General features: G+C 42.6%; 1 protein-coding gene across 6 annotated transcripts in view; it reads right to left on the bottom strand.

Annotated features, from left to right (window-relative positions):
• The window catches only part of LOC109397755 (uncharacterized), a 199,072-nt gene extending 188,572 nt beyond the window's left edge, over window positions 1–10,500 (bottom strand). For 2 of the 6 annotated variants that reach the window (XM_062859265.1, XM_029878116.2), the window contains exon 1: window positions 10,210–10,500. The gene's annotated coding sequence lies outside the window, so the exon portion shown is untranslated. Of the gene's footprint in view, window positions 1–8,066; window positions 9,049–10,209 lie in introns of those variants that run through there. The other 4 variants (XM_029878117.2, XM_029878115.2, XM_029878119.2 and 1 more) reach the window with 2 other exon arrangements.
• Window positions 10,501–25,078: the final 14,578 nt, after the last annotated feature.

Raw genomic sequence — 25,078 nt, forward strand, 5'->3', positions numbered from 1 at the left:
TATCTAGCTCAAAATCCAAGCGGTGGTGAATGAACTGACGCTAAAGTGCTAATGGGTTAAGCCCTCCCATCGCGTCAAGATCGAATATCCAGGGGGAGGGAACATAAAGTCTTCATTTTTCTTATTTCGATATACAGTTTCGTGTCGTCAGCATATATGAGAATATTAGTCTTACTTAGTATTAAAAACATCATTGACATACAAGATAAACAAAAGTGGACCTAAATAAGATCCTTAAGGAACTCCAGAAGTTACATGTATTTGACTTATTTAACACTTTTGAATTTAAGATTCGTGAGGTATGATTCAACCCATTTAAGAACACCTGATTCGAACCCTATTTTTTTCAATTTAAAGAGTAGCATGGGTATATCGATACGGTCAAAAGCTTTACTGAAGTCTGTATAGATAGCCTCTACGTAGTTGCCATTATCCGTGGCATTCCATGAGTAGTTAATGAATTCCGTCAGATATGTACTGATGGAACGCCCTTTGAAGAAGCCATGTTGTTCATGAGTTATGCTGTTTTTGATTTGCTGAAATAAATATCCAATAACTATTGCTTCGAACAATTTGGGAATGCATGAAATAATAGCAGTACCTCGGTAGTTATCCAGAATTTTAACGGGGATTCCATCCAGATTTCCTCCGGGAAATCCTTCAGGAGTTCTTCCATAAACTCCTCAATCCGAGTTCATGAGTTTGTCTTTTAATTTAATTTAATAATAATAAATTAATACAAAAATTTGTCCGAGAATCCATGCAACAATTTACCAGGATATTTTTCAGAAGTTGCCCCGGAATTCCTCTTCTAGTAATTCTATCAAAAAATTTTTAGAAAATTTTCTCCAGAACTTCCCCAGAGAAAGAATTCTGTAATACGGTTTCAGGAACTTCTTCAGCAGTTCCTCCCGAATGTTTTTTTCCGTAGTTCTTCCGAGAATTCATCAATGAGAAACTCCCGAAACTCTTTCAAAAGTTTATCCGGAAATATGTACCTCGAGTTGTCCGAGAAGTGTTAATACTGCAAATGTTACTTCATCTAAAATTCATTCAATAATTACTCTAGACAATCCCGACGAAGAATTCGTGAAAAGGTCTTACAAGAATTTTTTCAGAAATACTCCAGAAAGTTTTTGCTAAAATACGTGTGAAAACGCAGGGATTGCTTAAAAAATCTTGCTCCATTTTTTTTAAACAAATGTCCCAGGAATTCCAGTACATGTTTTGCCTAGTACATCATGTTACTCCATCTAAAACTCATTCTAGAACTATTCTAAGCAATCCCTCTGGAGTTTCTTGCAATGTTTTCATAAACACCCGGTGCTACTCCTAGATCGATTGCAGCTACGTGTTTCCGGAGGAACTCCCAAAAGAATTCTCAGGGAAACCATTGTAACCCTGGAAAAGTTACCGGCAGGGTATGAAAAACGGATCACGCCGAAAAACAAACGCTTTGTCCTAAGCGGTGCATGTTGGTAACAAAGCCGCTCTGCAACAAACGCATGTCAGGCTATGAGAGCAATAAAATAAACATCGCTTGCCGTGCGTGTGCCGATATTCCGGTTTTTCTGCAGAAATTTTCGACCCACATCATCGAATTCCTAAGTATTTGAACGAATTAAGACTCTTGCAAACCTCTGAGTCAAGTTTTAGTTGTAAAACAATGCGAAAATCACGATGTGAATAGAAAGAGACAAATATTCCTACCGTTTTTGTTGTGAACAAACTCGGGAGCGATTTTGTCATTATCTGCTAACGAAAAAACAAAGCGTTGTTGCCGTGCCTTCTTTGTTGCCTATTTTTCGCTTGCGGTGGCATATTTTGCGTACACTGGTTACCGGAAAAGCAATCCCAGATGAACTCCTGAGTAACGATCGCACAAACTCCTGGAAATATTCTTGAATGAGCTCTTGGGAAAATTCTCAGAGCGGCTGTAGAGAAAAGTTCTAGACACGTGGAACGGACCTGGTGGGATGGTTAGAACACTTGAGTTCTTCCTTCGGAAGGGAAGTAAAGCGTTGGTCCTGAGATGAACTAGCCTAGGGCTAAAAATCTCGTTAATACAGATAAAAAAAAGTTCTAGATACTAGGAAATTCTTTCAGCAATTCTCGAGCGGCTGTAGGGAATGATTATAAGGGAAAGTCTTGTAAGAATTTCAAGTGCCATAAATTATGGCACTCAGATCGTAGGAGTTTTACTGAAAATTTCTGTAAGAGTTCCACAGAGAGTTTGCCTGCAATAGTTTTGGAAATGCTACCAGGATTTCTTCGTGCAATTTATCTAGGAAATCTTGAGTATTCTACTATGAATCCCCTCCGGAAGTTACAGCAATTCCTTCTGTGGAAATACCTGATAATTATTTTGATTATAATCAATTTAATGTAGAAATGTTTCCTGATTTTGTTTTAATAAATTTTCTGAGACTTCCCATCGCTTATTGAAGAATTCTTTTAAAAGCTTCTCTGGGACTCATGATGGTTGCTTCCAGAATTAGTCCATAATTTTCTGAATGAACTTTATAGTTTAAAGTGGCGTAAATAAAAAATGGCCACATGCTTAATAAGGAACCAATACCCTATATGTGGTTCCGGCAAAACTCCTACAGAAATTCCATTTAAAACTCTTATAGAAATACCCGGTGGAACTTACATGGCAATTGTTCGTGAAAATCCTGAAGGATTTCCCAATGAAACTTCTACAGAAATTCGTGGTGGAACTACTCCACAAAGAATCCCCTAAAACATTCGGCGAAACTACAGGAAAATTTAACGAAAAGGCTCCTGAAAAAAATCCCAATTAAATTCCTCGAGAAATATCCGGCGAAACTGCTGAAATCGCTGGTGTAACTTCTGGAAGTTCCTAGAGGAATTCTCGGAAGAATCAGTTTTTTTTTTAAAATTTATTCCTATTTGGATAAATCCAGAAATCAGCCACTGGATTTCGTATCCCATTTCCTGCTAGAATTGCTGCATCAGGATTCCTCCAGAAATACCTACTGAAAATTTTCCAAGGAATTCTTCAAGAAAATCCTTCAGAGCTTTTGTCCAAACATTGCTTCTATATTTTTTTAGAAATTATATTGGCATTCTTCCTGTTATACTTTGTTAGTAGGATTCCACCACGGATGCCAACTCAAAATGCTCCAGGAATTCCGGTTAATACATCTTGATATCCCCGTTCTGCCCATGTACAGTACTTTATAAGATTTCTCCAGATTTTTTTGAATTCCTCCAGAAACTCTTATGATTTCTCCAGAGGTTTCTTCTAGGCTTCCGAAAGGTGGTCCGCCAGAGATTTGACTTCTATGGACTCTACTAGAAATTCCTCCGAAAGTATAAGCTATAATTTCTTCAGGAATTTCTGCTCAGATTATTCCAGGAATCCTTCAAGAATTCTTTCTTGCATCTTATTCTCTTTCTTCCTGGCCTAACGTCCCCATTGGGACAAAGTCTGCTTCTTCCTCTGCTAACGATTATTTGGCAATTGTAGCGTATATCGTGTGGCAGCCACGAAGATGACTCATGCCCAAGGAAGTGATGGAAATTGCCTTTACGAAAATTTCCTTGACCGATCGGGAATCGGGCCTTTATAGCTGTGGATATATAAACCCTGGATTCCTCCTGCCATTCCTGCTATGATTCCTTCGGGAATTTTTGCTGAGACTACTTTTGGGATTCGCAAAGATATTCCTCAGGTTATTCTTTCAGGAAGATTCAACTCGACTTAATCCATCTGATATTTGACAGATATTTCTACAAAAAATCTGAAGATAGAACTGCTACCGATTCTTTGACAATCCCACTAAACACAAAAGAAAGAACTTTGGTGGGAATATGTTGAAAAATACAGCGTGCGTTGCTCTCGGAAATCACAGAATTCCTCCAGCAATACGACGGTGAACATCCCCAGGGCCCAGATATACAGTGGTACAAATTCGTTTAAACGCACCTACTTCTCAAAACATTTTCTTTATGTTGCTGTATATTATAATTTATGATAATAGCGCTCTGAGTATCACTAGTGATAGTACTTGTAGAAATGCATATTGATATAAAAAATTGTGAAATAGTTTGTCAATAACAATTATGTAAAAAACGAAAAAAGTGCGTTTAAACGAATTTTCCGCCAAAAACGAGACAGTTATTCCCCGATAAAAAGAAAACGAATTAAAAACAATTCTTCGTTACTCTTGCAGATATTGTATTACGTGATTGTCTATCAACATATATACCAATAAAATGCGGATGACCTTTAAGCAAAATTTACCGTTCAAAAATCTAGTGCGTTTAAACGAATTTGTACCACTGTACCTGCAGAGATTGTTCCACAAATAAGAATTCATGAACAAAAACCATTATCCTCTTGGTATTATGCTAAGAACTAATCTGCTCACTATTCTGCGATAGAAAATTTTTCTGCAATGATGTATAAAATTCTTCGCAAATGTGTGCAAAAATCTATACTTCTCAAAAACTACACAGAAGATCCTCAAAACTTAAGTAAATATCTAGGTAAAAATTTTAAGGAAAAATGCGCAAGATTTACTATCCAAGAGATTACACCAAATCGCTGAACTATTTCAAGAACTTTTCAACAAAACTCTATCGAATATAATACACAAATCGGATGAGGAATATTTCTAATTTTTTTCAGAGTTCTTTAGGGTTAATCACAAGAAACTGCTTTGAGATTTCCACCAACAATGACGTTCAAATAATCTAAGAAATCAGGAAAAAACATTCCGTACACAGTATTGAATATGAACTAGGATGATTGTATTCTGTGCTGGTGGTATTGGTATAATAATGTGGAGATTTCAAAATTCTACTCATGATTCTTCCTTCAAATCCTTCCGGAATTCCTCCTTTAAATTCATTTTCAGTTTATCGCAGTTTTTTTCCTTGAAATTAACAAAGGTTTTTCTTTTCTGGCTTTCTTTAGTTTTTTTTTTTCAAATATATCCAGAGATATTTACGTATTTGCTTCCATAAATAGTTCTTTCCGATTTTTTTCAGGTTTTTCGAGGTTTTTCACGGGATCTGTGCTAGAGTATGTTTTCCAGAGTTTCTCACTGGATTCCTCCCGAAGATCTTTCCAGATTTTTTCCGAAGTACTTCCAAGAATTTCTCTTAGTGGTTTCTGGATAGTTTACCAGCAGTTTTTCTTGTTTTTTTTGCAGATGTTCTTCCAGGGATTTCTTCCAGAGACAGTTTTCAGATATTCCTCGAGGATTTCCCTGCGGGATTTCACACGTAGTTTCTTCCGAGATTTCTTTTAGATGTTTTCAAAATTCCCTTTTTAATTTCCTTAATATTTGCTCCTGGGATCATTCAAATATGACGTCCATCGTTTAGAGGGGAGGAGGGGTTCTAAGAAAGTGTAACACTCCATGAAAAATCGTGACAAAAAGGGGAGGTCGGGTCTAAAATTCTCGAAAAATGAAGGAGGTCATATTTGAACCGTCCCCTGGATCCCAGTTTCTCTCATGATTTCTTTCGAAGTTCTTCTCGAGATGTCGAGAAGTCTTTGCGGAGCTTTTCGCCAGAATTTCTTCAGATATTTTTTCGGGAATTTCTTACATTAAATCTCGTAAGTTATCCCAGGAGACATTCTAAGAAAAAACTCTTTGAAAAAATCCATCTCCGGGAGCAATTATCAAAGAAATCCCAAAAAGGAACATCCTGAATCTCGGGATAATTTGTGGTAGGGATTCCGGGAAGAGCTCTGGAAATAATCCAGAGAAAATCTTAAAAAAATCACTGCAAGAAATAAGATAATCAACTACAAGTAAAAGCCTGGAAAATATAAAAAAAAATCACGGAGCGAACTCCATGAGAAATACTGGGAAGTAGCCAGAAGAATCTCCAAAACAATCTGAGGAGAAATTCCAGGATAAATAGTGAAAAACTCTGAGAGAAATCCCAGGTGAAACGTTAAAGGCAATCCCTCGAGAACCTTTGGGAAATATATCAACTGAAACTTCTGTAGAAATCCAAGGAGAAACTCTTAAAGAAAGCCATCGGAAATTTATTGCAAAAATCACAGGAGAATCTTTGGAAGGAATTCCTGCATTACTAGTGAAAAACTTCCTTGGAGGAACTTTAATTGATTGATTGATTTAGCTATATTATAGACTTTCAGCCCTTGGCTGGTTCTCTCTTTTCTCATGTATGGTGGGCCAGAAGGGCTCACCGAAAGAAAAATACAAAGTTTCAAAAAAAAAATTACAGAGTGTTGGAATTGCTGTCAATGTTGTTATCCCGAAGGCCTCGCTGGCTCGGTTGCAGGAACTTCAAAAAATCCTAAGAATAACTCCTTCAAAAGGAATTGCGAGAGAAACTCTAACAGCAACTCCGAGGCATATGCGGTATATCCTGAGAGAAACTCTTGTGGGGATCTCGGAAAAAATCTGGTGGAAACCTATGGCGAGAACTCTGGGAGCAATACTAGCAAAACCTCTACAGAAATTCTCTATGATCCCCGTAGAAGATATCGTTCGATCAAAATTCCGGAATCCTGGAAGATTTACAAGGAAGAATCCCGGAAAAAATATTCGAATCTTGGAAAAATGTTGGTAGAAATCTGGAAGAATTTCGAAATGGAATACCAAGAAAAATAGCGTGAAAAAATACGGAAAGATTCTTGTAAAAAACGCTGGGAGGAATTTCAAGAGGGATTTCCAAGGAATTCCAGAAAGCAACCCTGACGAAATTCTGGAAAAATCGTTGTAGACGATTTTCTAGATGGAGATACACTAACGCTACATAATCGCACACTTTTTTATTCACAGCCACCATCTAGTAAACTCTGTGGACATTGTTTCTGAGTAGATCTACAAGTAATAAAATTCGCTACTTTTTATTCCTGCAACACAATAATGTTTTATTTTTTTCTATCGGTGCCAAACTTCCCTGAGTATTCCAGATTTTTCCAGGTAGTAGAATTCCTGTGAATTTTACCAAGTGAAGCCCTGCTACATTTAAAATAGTTTCAAGAAATATGTGATCGAAAATGTCCCTGGATTCGCAATGTTGTCATGTTATTCGAAAATTAACTAAACTGCATAAACTAAAAATGTCTGACACGAGACCATAGATGGATGACCCACATAACAACCAGTAGCTAATGGGATCATTTGAGGTCTTTTGATGTTAGGTGTCCGAAAATTCTACCAGCTTGAAAACCAACTAGCTGTTCTTATCAAATCTTTTAAGGAGTAACGACACAAAATGTCCAAAAATTGTTGAAAGAACTAACTCTTAAGGAAATGTATGTTAGAGATTTCCGGTTCAAACTCCTTCATGCATACATGCATACCTCTTAAAGGTGGGGGTTCAAAAGTTACCACATGTTTATTTATCTCATCATTATCATATGATCTTAAATTTGAATTTCCATTAAGGAAAAATTCTATCAGGAACAGTAAGATTGCACAACCTGATCATGAATTTGAAGATTCATCAAATCACATGTTCTATCTCAGCCACATTGTGATGATAGTGCGACACTGCCGTCCACATGGTTGGTTCAGAAGAATGTCCGGATCTATTCACAAAACCCATCTTAAAGCACGTTAATCGCGGTCAATCACACATGTGAGCCAGCAAAAAAAAGTCGAACACGAAACGGGGAATTACTCTCTCTAGGCAATAGGCAGCTGCTGATACTAGGCCCCGAGTCACATGGCGAGGGGGAATTGCGTACCACCGAAACGAACTCACCAGCAGCTGGTGCCATCATTTTCCGCGGTCACACTAAAGGTGATATTATCATCCGCATCCATGCTGGTGTCATCATAGAGGGCCGGATTGAACCAGATATTCCACGTCGCGTCAGCCTGCCCTTAGTGCTCTTAGCATAAGTCATATTCCGGGGAGCTCAGCCAGTAACGAAAATCACACTTCTCACACATCACCCGATCACATTTTCGATTGAATTTAATTGATTTTGCACTCCATTCCGGAACCAGATCGAACCGGAGTTCCGGGATTCACTTGTAAAATGCACTTTACTGCGTGGATGATGCAAATTTTCCCGTTTTCCGCACAAACCCATCACTCACTTCATCCTCCGGATCATGCAATAGATCCGCACAGAAATTTCGCCTCTTTTCTTCTTCTGCTTGCTACTCTGCTGCTACTACTGCTGTTGTTGCTATTGTAGTTGTTGTTGTTGGGTTCTTCTTCTTCCTTCCCTTCAAACCCCTTCACATGACACACAACCGGGGACAACCCGACTAATCACGTTCGGTTTCTCGCGGATTTATTGTGGATTATGAAAAATCGAACCAAAAGCACCGAAAATATGAAAATATTCTTCTCTTGCGCTGCCGATGATGAAACGTCTTCACTCGTGAAAGGAAGAGGAACCGAGCGAATAAAACACTGCTGTCGAAACACTCCGCGGAGCCTTCCGGATGCGGCTGGCTCTGAACCACACGACGTCGTCAGTCACTTCCAGGGTCTCCCAGTTCTCATCCACCACACACAGCGCGTAAAACTCACGTTCCGTGGCCAGTTCCGGATTACACACGCGAAATATCACCAGCAGATACGCACAAAATCTCCGCCAAATCTTCTAGCTCGCGCCCTCTGCTGTCGTGTCGATGAACCGCGCTTAGAAGGTGAAAAATTACGTGGAAAAACAAAAACCGTCTATGCCAAGAGGAGCGCTACCCAAGTGCCTGAGTGCTGCTGTGAGATGTACACACACGCGACGGCGGCCATTTTCTTTTTCCGAACATCAAATCGCACTCGGTCGGTCGGGGCTCTCACTTCACTGCTGCTGGCTCTGCCGCGCGCTCACTCACTCACACACTCCCCCGTCGTTCTTCTCGCTCGGCCTCGACTCGGTGACGACGACGACATCCCGATTCAACTCAACTTCTTCGCAATGTTTCCCTCCTGGCCTGGCCTGGCAGTGCTGCTGCTGCTGTGCTTTCTGCTTTCCGCCGTCCATCCACACCACGGCCGCTCGTTCACCGTTCGTCGCGTAGCAAATCGTACCGAACCTACACCAGCATGCCGTGGAGAGCAGAGAAACCAGCAAGAAGCCACAAAAAGTGAAGGGGTGCCAAACCGTTAGAATTTTATCGCCGTCAAAAATAGATCAAAACCAAAATGCACGCATTTTTATTTATACATTTTTACATTCACCACGCATTTTTATTTATATATTTTTACATTCACCAGGTTCTATATTTTTAAAATTTTGCGTGAGGAAAACATTGAGCGATTCCAACAAATGATTTAATTTAATAGGTACCAAGCGGCCCTACAAACCTTCAAATTTCACTAGAGTCCTGCACCGCAAACAGACGTAAAATCACAAAGTACAGAAATACGTCGAAATCGCGTTTAAAGGATTTAAGTGTACCTCAACGCTATCAACGGAGACTGCCCGACATAATATTATATTCTAAATATAATATAAAGCCGATTTGACCGCACGATGACAGTGTTCATCGTTTAAAAAAAAACACTAACCCACAAAGCGACACAAGCATTCAAATGCCAAAAACGGCGAACGGAAACAAAAATGACAACACGATCAAGTGATGGGACGCTAGAGCCACATGACGGGAGCATAACGACATACTCTGATATGACCGTTACAATGTTTTACACAAGACAGAGAGCAAAGTTAGACGTCTGTTTTCTATGTTATTAACACATAGAACAGACATCCAGGCTAAAACAAATTTCATTCAGAAAGCTGTGTAAGGATTTAAATACTTGGGTAAGGATGCAAATCAATACACGATGAAAACACGAGTGCCGCCAAACACCATATTACCACAGTCAGTACTACATAATTACATTAGTATGAACAACTACCCGATTGCAGCGCCACGCTATTGCCATTTGTGTTGTTGATGAAATATTCTTTTCACAAAATTCAGATTGGACTTGGATGTCTGTTCTCTGGGTTATTAACTAGCATAAATTCACAACTTCCAATTAGCTGTAATTATGCACAACTCCAATACTTTTCTATCAGAAGAGTAAAAACCGCCAGGCAACACTGCTCTAGTGTAGGCCATCCAGCCAGCGAACAGCGAGCATCTGAACAAGTTCACCGTTTCACCGATAGACGGTGCATAAGAATTGAAAACGTCTACGCCGACCGATGTTCATTGAATCGCAGCAACAGAAAAACAATCTTATTGGAAAATGTCCATCCCCATTTCACTTCAAGACACTTACCGTTACTTTTGCACCCAAGTGCCCGTTATCACTTTAGCACGTTTCCGCCCACTTTGCCGGTCCACGTTACACCGGAGCACCGTTGAACATTTTGCAGCGTAGCCACTTTCAATGCGAAATGGCTGACATTTTACTCCACACACAATACTCTCGGACCGAGTCGAACGAAAAACTAGAAAACATACGCACACCATTCCACACCGCCGCCGCGCCGCTGCTTTGCTCAGCTCGCACTCATGCCACGACCGACCGACCGACCGACGATCGCCGCCGCCGTCACTTTGCCCACAGCTGAACACGTGTTTGTGAATCTCTTCTTTCCACGGTGCGGCATGGCTGGCATGGCATGACTCCGCGGTGTTGGTATGGGGCGTCCATCGATTGCGTGAATGTTGATGAGGATACCAAACTGATTTGGACTGGTCGTTAATTATTGTAACCATAAATTCGTGGCAAAAAATGTCGCATAAACGTTAGTAGGTATTTTCTTATCATGAAAGCTGGAAGTTCAAAAATTTATCTTTGCTTCTCACAACAGCATATCGCGTCATCAATGGACGCCCCCATCGAAGTGTTGTCCGTTCGCTTTTACTGGCTCGCTCTGGCTAACGGTGATAATTATTGCTCTCCCGTTTCGTTGCTTGCTTTTCGTTGTCCATCGTTGTCTTCCTTCCCGCACTTGCGACCGCTACCGCTGCCTTCTTCATAATTTCGTATTATTATAATTTTTGTGAATAGAGAGAAGACTTCGGAATGAAAAAAAAAAAAAAACTAGAATGAACAAGCGCCTACAATGCATTCACCTATGAGGGAGATAGGGCTTGTTTTCTCTCGCTCCCGTTAGCGTAATTTATTGCGTTATGCATCGATTTTGTGAATGAATAAATTTTACATGGTGGGTTATCTCGCCAAAAAATGTGACCTGAGATGACCCCATTAGGTGTCTTGCAAGAATATGTCAATCATTTTTGAAAATTTCTGAGATCACGAACCTCTTTATGTTTTTCTTGGCATAACGTCCCAATTGGGACAAAGCCCGTATCTCAGCTCAGTATCGTATCCTATGAGTATTTCTGCAAATATTAACTGAGAACTTCCTCTGAAAATTACCATATTGCATGTGTATATCGCGTTCCAGGCCCGAAGGGACTTTATGCAGAAGGAATCTAGAAAATTTATAATACGAAAAATTCTTGGGCCGACCGAGAATCAAACTCGTCACCCTCAGCATGTCCATGCTGAATACCCGTGCGCTTACTGCATTGGCTATGGGTCCTTCAACCCCTTGGGGCCTGAAGTTTTCCAAGCTTTACTTACTTGATACTTGATACTTACAAAATGCCAACGTGTGCGTGGCCTTCCATAAGGCCGATTACCCTTCCTGGTTCGCTATTGTCATTCCTTCGGCAAACCAGCTACGTAACCAGCCCTCCACAGCCTGCTGTTTTATTTGCTTCACTATATGTAGTTGTGTAGTATTGGTAGCGATTGTCTCAATTGGCTAAGAATAACACTACGGATCGCCTGTTCCGGTGGTAAGAGTACACTAACAGGTGTCCCATATTCATGGTGCGATGCAGCTATATGCGTACTGTGCCTAGGAATGAATAACTAGGGGGTTTAATAAAAACCCAACCAGAGCCTGTGAAGTACCATGGCGCCCTCCACAGTATTTTGCCCTTACTGCGCTAACCGAAGCAATGGTGCATTGGATTGGACCTTGTGTTTCTTCGAGATAATCAGCTGCTTTTCTTTGGTCTCAAACTTGAGGCTAAATAAGAGCGGAACTACGTAGATGTTGTTTAAATTGTCACCTATATGGATACACAGTTTATTCTGTGTATCCAAACTGGTTTTATTGCTGCTGTTTTTTGTTGTGCTGTGAATGCGGAGTTCAATCTTGCCTATTTTGGGTTAGGATAGATTAGATCAATCTTTAGCATAAAAGAACAGCAATGATCAATCTTTGCAGACTTATGCAAAATTGTACAGCCCAAAAGGCCTTAGTCCAAAACCTTACTTTCGTAAGGGGAATTTCTATCTAGGAAACCTTCCCAGGTAACCAATAAGCACTTAAAATGGCATATGCCCCTTTACAGCAGGTCATTAAATGCTATAATCAGTTGATATGCGCCATAAGTGCTAATTAAATGCAGGTTTTGGCCCAATATACGGCTGATTAAATGCTTATCCCTCCTATCCCATTGTCAAAAAAAAACAAATATTTTCCCCTGCCAATTTTACGGCTTTCCCGTTCTCTTATACTTTTTTCTCACTCCTGTGGAACTTTTGAGACTCGGGACACGTTCTGAACGGTTGTTGTTGTTCTTTTTTGTTGATTTCAGCCTAATTAGGATTCGATCACTCAATCCTCGGGTTGACGATGGTGCTGCACAACGCTACAGGGTAAGCTATAAATGATTAGATAATGTGCGCTTGGTTTTTGATCTATTTAAGGCTTACACCAGCAGTTGCTTCGTTATGCTATGGGCTCGGCAGCGGCAGATAATAAAATCCGTCATAGGAAACCAATAATGCAATTTATTTGCCCAAGCATGTTATTCCCATTGATTTCCTTCGTTGTTACCTTTGAATGACAGTAATGCAAGTGATAGTGGCTTCTACAGCCTTGGCAGGTACATTGGAAAGTGGCAATGTGTTGTGATTTTAGCATCACTCATCTCTTGGCAGTTTTATGGCCACAAAGTAGCAGGTATGATGCTTGGTCATCAAAACTTACCGTGCATTTGAAATGCACTGCTGTCAGATTTGAGGTTGCATTTAAATGGTTAATATGGGGCAGTTTAGTCGTCGAACTGGTATGATACGGCAGTAAGCAAGTCGAATGCAGATATGAAACAGAAATACGGCTTATTCGAATGCTTATTGGTTACCTGGGTTGTGAACCTGATATTTGCTACTTTCAGTAAAACTTAAATGGCGATTTCGCGTGTCATTACGCGAGCCTGTGTGCTTGTCAACAACGCAATCGTTGTTACACTCATCTCTGAATTAACCACCAGAAATGTATGTGCTGTCACAATTGATGTACCTATCCGTTGAAAACCTCGACAGGAAATACGTCTATTGTTCGGTTTATTTACCGCATGTTGAACCGTCCTCTACGTATACATTCAAACAAGTCATCGCATACTGCTCTTCAAAAGGCCTTCCGCTAATTGTTGGCAGTGATGCTAATGCTCACCATATCATCTGGGACAGCTCAGATATTAACTTGACAGACTCCAGTTTAATGGAGTACTTAAGTAGTACAGATCTTAGCAACCACCCAACCTTCTGTCAGCTATAAAGTGGGGGCGACGTTTATAGTAACGCCGTCACTGCACCGCCAATCTGGCAACACAAGTGAGAGAGATAACCGTAACGAACATTCAGTCTGTACCCGAGATACGAACAAATAAAGACGTGTGCAAAAGTAGTCGGTCCCGCGTGTTAAGTTTTTCCTTGTATCACCGAAACGCATTGTCCGGAGGATTCCGGTATTCCGCTGGCCTGTTGGGAGTCCGTGTCTGTCGGTCGGTCCACTCTGTTGTCCCACAGGTTATGGGCCCAGAGATTGTGTGCAGGAAAAAGTGTTTTGCGGGACGAAAAGTGCTTTTGGAAGCCATTAGTGCGCGAAAAGTTTTCGGCGCGGCGGCGGCGTTGGTTTCGTTCGGCACAGTTCATTCGGCGGTGGCATTTGACTCGAGCTGCGGAGCAGCGCACGGCTGTGATAGTGTGCGTGTGTTTGGGAGGTGACTCGAGGGCGCGTTTCGATTGCTGGTGTGTTCGGGGCCGGGAGAAATTTCTAGCGAAGCAGGTGGAAAGGGCCTGAGTGTTTTCGTTCTCGTCGCGAGTGTCGATCGGAGAAGAAAATGAGTGAGAAATTCCTGTTTGCTCGGTTAAACAACCACAATTTTGCCGTGTGGAAAACGCGCATGGAAATGTACTTAAAGCGCGAAGAACTGTGGAAAGTGATTAGAGACGCAGCACCAGTGCCAGTCACCGATGACTGGACGAAGAGCGATGAAAAGGCGCTGGCGATGATTGTTCTCGCCGTCGAGGACAGCCAGCTGAATCTAGTGCGCGGTGCGACGTCGGCAGAAGAAGCGTGGAACAAACTGCGAGTTTTCCACGAGAAATCATCGATGACGTCACGGGTAGCCTTGCTTCGTCGCATATGCAGCTTGAATATGGCCGAAGGGGGTGATATCGAGAAGCATTTATACGAGCTGGAGGAGCTTTTCGATAAGCTGGCCTGTGCCGGTCAGCAAATGGAGATGCCGCTCAAAATCGCCATGATCTACCGCAGCTTGCCAGAGTCTTACGGCAGTCTGGTTACCGCTCTGGAGGGCAGACCGGATGCCGATCAGACAATGGAGCTGGTAAAGCAGAAGTTGATAGATGAGCATCAGCGGCGTCAAGAGCGTTCGGGTGACACCAGTGAAAACGCGATGAAAATGAACAACAAGAAGAAGAGTGAGCGCGTGTGTTTTCAGTGCGGCAAACCGGGACATTTTCGCCGAAATTGTCCGCAGCAGCCGAAGAGCGGCCCGAGCGGTAGTGATGTGAAGCGCGATGCGAAACCAAAGTTCGGTGGTGCGAAGGCGAAGCAGGCCGAAGAAAGTGATTCGGCTATCTGTTTTGTGGCTGGAACGAGTTGTAGTGGACCTTGGATTGTCGATAGTGGCTGTTCCAGTCACATGACGAACGATAAGTCGTTCTTCGACAAACTTGACACGAGTGTGAAAGTGAAAGTCGTCCTTGCTGACGGGTCGGAGACGATGTCCGGTGGAATTGGAGAAGGCACAGTGAAATGTGTGAACGGTGAGAACTGTATGGTGGACATTCCGTTCAAGGACGTTCTATACGTGCCCTCACTGGACAGTGGACTCATATCAGTGAGAAAACTCGTGAAGAGAGGACTAAAAGTGGAATTCAGTGGTTCGCGGTGTGACATCTTGTCAGCTCAAGGTAAAGTGGTGGCTGTTGCGGAACCCCGCGGCAATCTGTTCGCATTGAAGGTTGCAGAGGAAGCTCGGCTGGGCAAGGAGGCTCGGCACCTGCGGAATTGCCAGCACACCTGGCATCGCCGGCTTGGCCATCGGGACCCGGCGGCTTTGGATGAGATCCAGAGGAAGGAGCTGTCCAAGGACTTCAAGATTCAGGATTGCGGGATCCGGCAGGTTTGTCAACCTTGCCTTGAAGGTAAATCATGTAGAATTCCATTTCCTAAAATCGCGGCCAATCGGACCCAACGTGTTCTCGACGTTATACATACGGATGTATGCGGCCCAATGGCACACGTGACGCCAGGGGGTGCCCGCTATTTAATGACAATCATTGATGATTATAGCAGATATACTGTCTTGTGTCTGTTAAAGCGAAAGAGCGATGTAGCTGATTGTATTAAGAGATATGTCGCGCACGTCAAGAACATGTTTGGTCGGGCTCCATGTGTAATTAGATCTGATGGCGGGGGCGAGTACACCGGTCATGAACTGAAGCGGTATTATGAGCAGGAGGGTATTCAGGCCCAGTTCACCACGGCCTACTCCCCCCAGCAGAACGGAGTGGCCGAGCGTAAGAATCGCTCGCTCCAAGAAATGGCCACCTGTATGCTTCTTGATGCAGGTCTTGACAAGAAATACTGGGGGGAGGCGGTGGCCACGGCAGCGTACTTGCAAAATAGATTGCCATCCCGTGCTGTGGATAGCACGCCTTACGAAAGGTGGTTCGGCAGGAAACCGTCGCTGTCACACCTAAAGATTTTCGGTTGCCCTGCATTTGTTCACATCCCCGATGTTAAACGGTCGAAGCTGGATAGCAAAGCGAAGAAGTTGCTTTTCGTGGGTTATTGCAGCGATAGGAAAGCGTACAGGTTCTTGAACACGGACACAAACGAGATCACCATAAGTCGCGATGCTCGGTTTGTTGAGCTTCAGGAGGAGATACCTGCGCCGGTCGGTCAGCAAGCGACTGAAGATCAGCATTTCGTTGAGGTAGATGGCTCATCCAGAAAATCGAAGGAACATGCAGAAGCAGGTAATCCAGGGCAGCCCCAGGACCAGGAAGATTCTGAGGAAGAAGCTTACTTCGACTGGGATGATGAACAGGACCAGCCCGACCAAACGAAAGCGACAGGACCAGATCAGAAGCGGAGCACCCGAGGCGTGTTGCCAAAGCGATTGGAGGACTACGTCGTCAACGCGGCGATGCTGGCACAGGAGGAGCCAGCGACCTACGAGGAAGCAGTGTCCGGATCCGAACAGAGCTTGTGGAAAGAGGCGATGATGGAGGAATATCAGTCGCTGATGAAAAACCGAACGTGGAAGCTTGTGGAACTACCCGCTGGACGTACACCAATCAGCTGTAAGTGGGTGTATAAGAAGAAGCACGACAGCGCCGGCAATATTTCCAGATTCAAAGCCCGGCTAGTCGCAAGGGGCTTTTCTCAGAGGTTCGGAGTAGATTATGATGCCGTCTTCGCTCCGGTGGCGACTCAGACAACTTTGAGGATTCTCTTGACGGTCGCCGGTCAAAGGAAGATGCATGTGCACCACCTCAACGTAAAGAGTGCTTACCTCCACGGGAAGCTTAAGGAGGAGGTGTATATGCAACAGCCAAAAGGATTCGTCGTTCGTGGAAGGGAGAGGTTCGTGTGCCGGCTCGAGCGGAGCCTGTACGGCCTCAAGCAGGCCGCACGCGTGTGGAACGAGACGATCAGTACAATGCTACAAGAACTCGGTTTCACTCAATCGGTAGCAGATCCATGCCTTTATGTGAAGAAGTTGGCCAACGGTGGTGTCATCTACCTTCTCATTTACGTCGATGACATGATTGTGGCGAGTACGGCTCCGGAGGAGATTCAGAATGTCGAAGGAGAGCTGCGGAAGAAGATTTCATTGACGTCACTTGGTGAAGTTAACCAATTTCTAGGTGTGAGAGTGACACGAGACGAAGAAGGATGTTTCAGCCTGGATCAGAACGTGTTCATCAAGGTTGTTGCGCAACGGTTCGGCTTACAGGACGCCAAAGGTTCGAGTATCCCTCTCGATCCTGGATATTACCGCAGCCGGGAGAACAGCCAGCCTCTGGAATCGAACGAGCTCTACCACAGCCTGGTGGGAGCCCTTCTTTATATAGCGGTGAATACACGGCCGGACATAGCCGCAAGCGTGTCCATCTTAAGCAGGCAGATCAGCAGTCCCACAGAGACCGACTGGGTCGAACTCAAACGGGTCGTACGATATTTGTTGAAGACCGCTAACTACAAGTTGAAGTTGTCGGCCACGAGGGATGAGCAGCTAAATCTCGTCGGGTATTGCGACGCGGATTGGAGTGGGGACCCATCGGACCGGAAATCGAATTCCGGCTTTCTATTTCAACTGGGGAAGGCTACAGTTTGCTGGGCGAGCCGGAAACAAACCAGCGTCTCCTTGTCCAGCATGGAGGCCGAATATATGGCTCTATCGGAAGCGTGCCGTGAATTGGTCTGGCTGAGACAATTACTGGACGAAGTAGGCGAGCGGCAGATGAAGCCAACTACCATTCTAGAAGACAACCGTGGTTGCATCGAGTTCGTGGAGACCGATCGGAAGTCAAGAAGGTCGAAACATATCGACACTAGGATGCACTACACCAAAGACCTGGTCGATAAAGGCGTGGTGGTTCTCCAATACTGCCCGTCGGAGGAGATGACCGCGGACATCTTAACAAAACCGTTAGGCGCGGTAAAGCAGCAGCGATTCGTGGAAGCGATGGGGCTGGTCAGCACCGATGGCCGGGCTGAACCGGTTCCGTGACGTCGAGGAGGAGTGTCAGCTATAAAGTGGGGGCGACGTTTATAGTAACGCCGTCACTGCACCGCCAATCTGGCAACACAAGTGAGAGAGATAACCGTAACGAACATTCAGTCTGTACCCGAGATACGAACAAATAAAGACGTGTGCAAAAGTAGTCGGTCCCGCGTGTTAAGTTTTTCCTTGTATCACCGAAACGCATTGTCCGGAGGATTCCGGTATTCCGCTGGCCTGTTGGGAGTCCGTGTCTGTCGGTCGGTCCACTCTGTTGTCCCACACCTTCATGGTATCTACCATGAATTTTCCAAGAAATTGTTAGACATAACGCTTTGCACTTACAGAATTAGTCACGAGATGACCAATTGGCATGCGTCAGATGAAGAATCTTTATCTGATCATCGCTACATTCTTTTTGAACATTTATATATTACTTCGCAAACTTTGCGTTTCAGGAGTCCCCGGTCAACCAACTGGGATCTCTTCACTGATGTGGATGCGGCCAAATTTCATGTATACTCACCATCCATTGACACTCCAAGTGATTCAGATGATGCCGTTGATACTACAACGGCTTTCATCATGGAAGCTTTTGAAGAAGCAATGCCCTCTACGGTCTGTAAAGTTCACAAGAGGAACCCCTTGGTGGAACCCTGATCAGGAAACAATGCATTGCAATGTAGAAAGAGTTGGAACAGTTGGAACAGACGACGTTCGGCTTTCAGGTCTGCTCGCAAGAAAGCTCTCCAGGCAGGAAAATCCTTTGTACGAATGTTTCCAGTTTGAGTGAAGTCAGTCGGTTAAACAATATCCTTGCTAAATCTTTCCGAGTGAACGAACTACGTTTGCCAAATGGCAATTTCACTTCCTCTGATGAGCATTTGTATGTGATAGCTGTGAATCCGATTATGGAACTTCGTATCATTTGATATGTCCAGTTTTTTTTTTGCAACTGCGTATTTGAGTACTCGGTAAACACTTATTTAGTAAAACGGTGAAACTGACTTCAGAAACCTGAATCTTCAGGATGTTCTGCTGTTGTAAAAATTTATAGGCTCCGTTTACGCTTCATGCGTTGTTACAGTGCCCTTTTCGGGGCGCTGGTTGAACCCATTGCATCTAGAGGTGTGCGCCGCCGCGCCGCGCCGCGCCGATGAGAAATCGGCGTGAATCGGCGTGCGGCTCCCCAAGCCAACAAGAATCAAAAATACTATATTTTTTAAACGGGGATAGGTAAAGGGAGGTTATACCCATGCACTGGTGGAAAAAGTTTACGGTTATGTTGTTTGAAGCCGATCCAGGAAGCATCGGCGTGTCGGAGTGGCAAACGGCGGCGGCGGCGGCGTGAAAACCGCACGCCGATCGGCGTATCCCTTCTCAGAAAGGCTACCATCATCAAAACCAAAAAATTTCTGCAGCAGCACATAGCTAGATGTCCATTTGTTGCAATCCAATCATTAGAAAGTAGTTTACTTTGTTCATAATTGTTTGAGAAGCCCCACGCCGATGCACGCCGATTTTACGCCGAATATTCGGCGCACACGTCTAATTGCATCGTAGTACGCTCATGCGTTAGTACCCTCTTCCAGGGTATCTTTTCCTATTTTCCTGCCTGTCTCCTTCCCCTTCCTAATCACTATCCCTTCCCAACATACATTATTACTGTACAACAGATGAATAAGCCGCTCTTGAGCTTGATTTTGAAAGTTTTGGCTGAATAAGCTGTTATTCAGCTGTAATCGCATTTTGTACTGGGCGGAGCTGTCAAGCAGTTGCCCAGCTGTCAAAAGATGATTTCAAAAAATCACTTTGAAGTTGATTTCAGGTATCAAAATGAAGTTCTAAAAATCTGAAAAAAAACCTAATTGGGTTTTTTAGGGCTATCCAGATTATTGCATAATCGGAATCTCCTTCCAAAAATTAGTCGAAATCCAAAATTTCATAATTTTTGGTGCCCGGGAACTATTTTTATAATGCATTTAAAGTTTGTATGTGGATTTTTTTTTTGATCGGGGCGAACTGTCACTTTATCGATTTTGAACTGTCATTCTTTCCACGGAAATTAACCGACGGTACATATTGCAAGAAGACGTGGAAAACCGCTATAGAATGGCATGGCAAAAAATAAGGCCAGCAATTGAATTTTTTTTTATTAAAAAAAAGTTTCTGAATTTTCTGCTCTTCTGCTATTCTGCTATTATCAACGCATCCCCTGGCTTTCGCCCATCTGCGTTGTCTTTTCACTTGGCAATACGTCTACCAATTGATGTTTATGGGCTTGCCGGACCAAGTCATGTAGCTAAGCCAAACACCCCACCTACTACTCTTGGGTAGGCACCATTGTCCCGCCCACTGGTCTTTTACAGCTAGTTGTAGGTGCATGTGTGCGTGTAAGTATTGGTGTATGTGTGTTAGTGTTGGTGTATTGTATGCGCCAACTCGTTCTAATCCACTCTGATTGCTAACACCCTATTGAACCATTACCCTTAAATCTGGCAATCTATGAAATAGAATGAGTTAAGCGCCTGTACATAACAGTCAGTTAAATCAAACAAGGAATACTAGTATTAAAGCGAAGATACAACGAAGCAACGCCCCGAATCTCGAGAGCACAAACCCCAAGAACCAAATGACAGGCAGCGCCGACAAGTCAATCAACTGGCCACCACCAGTGATTAACCAATCGAGCAAACCCTCCAGCACAAACCGCCATCAGCTCTCCCGACCTGCGCCCAAAAAATCCGAGGCACAGCCCAGCCATAGCTTCATCTTAAAACCAAAATCTAGATTGCAGAGCACAATACTTCCTAAGTAACCGCGCAGCTCGGGCCGCAAATCCCACACAACACGTCACAAATAAGCCAAACACTACCCCGTCCGTACAACCGAAACCGATCTAGGGTAGAGAAGGGTCTCTTTCCACTCCAACCCGGACTCAACTGCACCCACAGGGTAGCGCACCCCACACACACTGCACTCATGCATCCATCACGACCCGAGCCGCATGGTCACCTGGGTTGCTTCTATCTGCATGACCTCACCCAACCCGTAACGCAGAGTTTAAATCCCTCTCTTGCATTACAAAGCAGTCCCTCCTCCCAAAGTTTGTGCGTGGAATAAATGAGATTCTAAAGCTGAAGAAATCGTCACCAACACAACCGTCAACAATGAGCACGCAATGGTGTCGGCAGAATCAATGACGACCCCCTCAGTCCCAAACCCAATTATCCTACACTACCCAAGTAACACAATGCTGAGCCGTCAATATATGCACCCCACACACGCAACCCCCACAACCCAACAGTATGGTCACTTGAGTATCCCTGGGATTTTGATTACATGATGGTCAGGGATCACAGCCATCAAAACGTTCCACACTTTACCAGGGCTTGCGACCTGTAACCATCATGATTTCCGCTATGAGAAACCATGATGAAGTTTCTGAATTTTATAATTTATCCTAGTGCACACTTATTTTTTTTTCGCTGAATCTCGGCAATTTTGCTTGTTTTTACCGAGATTGGCTCCATCAGGCAGGGTTCAGCAAATTAGTTTTTCAACAAGGTCGCAGCAAACAAACGTCATTTTTTACCGATATTCAGTAAAAATATATTTGCTGATCCATGGCAGTGCCGGCATTTGGAGTCAGTTTGGCTTTATTCTTCTTCTTCTTCTTTGTGGCTCTACGTCCCCACTGGGACTTGGCCTGCCTCGCTTCAACTTAGTGTTCTTTGAGCACTTCCACAGTTATTAATTGTAGGGCTTTCTTTGCCTTTAGGGCCCGTATAGCCGAGGCGGTAAACGCACGGGTATTCAGCATGACCATGCTGAGGGTGACGGGTTCGATTCCCGGTCGGTCCAGGATCTTTTCGTAAAGGAAATTTCCTTGACTTCCTTGGGCATAGAGTATCTTCGTGCCTGCCACACGATATACGCATGCAAAATGGTCATTGGCAGAGGAAGCTCTCAGTTAATAACTGTGGAAGTGCTCATAGAACACTAAGCTGAGAAGCAGGCTTTGTCCCAATGAGGACGTTACGCCAAGAAGAGAGAGAGAGGCTTTCTTTGCCTGCCATTGCATGAATTTGTATATTGGGAGGCAAGGACAATGATACACTATGCCCAGGGAGTCGAGAAAATTTTCCCGACCGGAACGGGAATCGAACCCGCCGCCTCCGGATTGGCGATCCATAGCCTTAACCACTAGGCTAACTGGAGACCCCTTGGCTTTCTATTCAGCAGAATTGTTACTTGTTCGGTGGCTTAGTTGGTTAAAGCGCCAGTCTAGCGAATAGTCGTGGGTTTCAACCCAATCAGAAAGCGTTTTTTTTTTCACAAAATTTAATTTCATCTCTCAATTCGTCAATTAGAGTGCCTGTACCAGTTATCACACTACCTAAGAAAAACTATTTCTACAAAAAAAAAGAAGAAGACCGACGAATGTTGCCGATATGTCAAATGATTGATTTGTTTACACACTTTACAGGAACCTAAACCACCTTTAAGGACAAACTTCTTGAACTCCCGCTTTAACAGTGCATCAGAACTTCAGACGCACAAATCTCAAGAAGCAAGCTTCGAACAACAGTGCATTTTATTATTCTGGTCTTGCTCACTTGTAATAAGATTAAAATATGAAGCTCAGGTGCGCTGGTTTTGTTTACGAAGAGATTTGTGCCCTCAAAATCGTGAGTAGGTGCCAAAGTCGGTCATTGTGGCGGCCATTTTGGGATTCTAACAAGTCTGTCCTTAAGTATCTAGGACGGCGTGTGCCAATGATAGGAACCCTGTACCCATAGGCGCCATTTTGTGACGTAGTTGGGGGGGCGAAGCTCTCCAAAATTGGTCAAAATTCAACTTTTTTTAGCTCAATGCACTAGTTTTCATGTAAATATGCCTAAGCTAGATGAACTGCGTCGAAATTTTACAAATTTGGTTGATTTTGAGAGGCCTCGCCCCCCCAACTACGTCACAAGTTGGCGCGTATGCCTGTACCAGTTATGAATACATATTTTATTTCGGTTCCACTTCGCACCTTTTACATGCATTTCTTATGGGATTAGCCATAACTGGTACACTATGGCCCAATAGGGTGCAAGGAAATGATTTGTTTTTATATTAATTTGAGCATATTATGAAGTTTTAATGAGTGCAATCATCATTTGTGAACATGATCTATTGTTCACAATTTTTCTTCTTGTTAATTTGCATCATTAAAAGTTGAAAATCAACTAAGGTACACCGGGACAAGTTGAAACAGGTGGAGCAAGATGAAACAGCGGGTTAACTTGATGTTATCCAAAGATGGTGAACAGCTTGAATGCCATTACACATAGTTTTTGATTCAAACAATCTTTTGATGAAAGAAAAATTTCCAAATTGTATTGAAATCTATTTCAAAACTTCGCGTTTCAACTTGTCCCGGTGTACCTTATGACGAATTTGGGATACTATAGCCATAACAGGTAAACTGAGCCAAGCAACATTTCGTGCCTTCTAAATATCAAGTTTTTCCAGTATTTTTAAGACATACCGTAAACCGGGGTCAAATTGATCTCCGGGTCGAAATTGATCAAACGTTTTTCTGTTAGATAAAGCATACTTGGGATAGATTCCTTGCAAAAAACGTTTAGTATCGGATTCGAACAGCACGACACTTAAAAGGAAACCATTTAAAGTATGTTCTATCCAACAGAAAAACATCTGATCAATTTCGACCCAGAGATCAATTTGACCCCGGTTCACGGTATCAGCCAATGTGGTAAATGCCAGTAAAGGGAAATGTACACCGTGTCCAATAAGCTCTCATACAATATCAAATTGAATTCATTTCACATCTGTAATTATCCGAATAAAAAATACAGTAGAAAAACCGAACGTTGTATTGTAACAGTACTATTTAGAACCATATTTTTTACAATAGACACCACTGTAAAAATAAAAATACAAAAACAATAAGATTTAATGTAGACACCATATCGTGAATTGTAAATAAGATTTTTACAATATATTATACAGGTTGTTAAGTATCGTAACAATATAAAAAAAAAATTCTCCATATTTATTTTTTTCTAAAACCATACATTTTATTGTTAATGAATTGTTCTAAATACTGATACGTGGGTTTAAATATACCGTACATTGTATGGCACATGAATGGTTTCAAACAATCAAATGTACCGTAAATAAATTGTTTTTAATTGTAATTTCACTACTGGTCATACATTTAATCAAATGGTTTTGGAATGGTTCTCTTTTGTTATGTTGTATTGTTTTACATTACATAAACCATTTAATGTTATATTATCTTGTCATTTTCCTCCTGTTAATGGCATCTTAGGCTTGGCCGTCCATATACCACGTGGACAGAAAATTTATGGTTTTTGACCCCCTCCCCCCTCCCCGTGGACAAGCGTGGACTTTTCATTGACCCCTACCCCCCTCACCCAATGTCCACGTGGACATCCGAAAAAAAGTTTTTTTTTCATATTTCTAAAATAAATGGAAACGTGATTTTGAATTTTTTTTTTCAACATTGTTTTTTTTCTTCGTAACAATATGTTTTTCCTATAATTTAAACTTTATAAAATACAAATATTCTATAGCTTTACATATAATACAAACAAGTAGCACAAGTTTTCAACATTGTTTTTAATTCAGCACAAACATTAGTGAGAGTGTGGGTTCGATTCCCGCTCCAGTTGGTGAACAATTTTCGTCAAACGGAAAATTCTTCACTGGATGTGTTACGTGCTATGTCCATCGTGTAATGTTAGTGATTGTTCAATGTTCAGTCTATACAGCCTCTGGTTGAAGATGGTGTTTTTAGAATGTTTGTTCAATGTATGATTGTCTGATTGTTTTGTTGAGATAAGGTAATTTTAAATCATAGATTTTTGTTGAGATAAGATTATATTTCTTAGATTCTTACAAAAAACAAGATTTACCGCATCTAAATTGTATTGCTGGGGTTTGGACTTTAATATCCCTTAGAAACATCTTAAATTTTAAAGGAACCTATAAAAAAGAGTTGTTGATATAAGCCTGCAAATCCCTACATGTATTTTGAA

The sequence above is a fragment of the Aedes albopictus genome, chromosome 3, assembly GCF_035046485.1.
Source record: "Aedes albopictus strain Foshan chromosome 3, AalbF5, whole genome shotgun sequence".
Classification (NCBI taxonomy): Eukaryota; Metazoa; Arthropoda; class Insecta; order Diptera; family Culicidae; genus Aedes; species Aedes albopictus.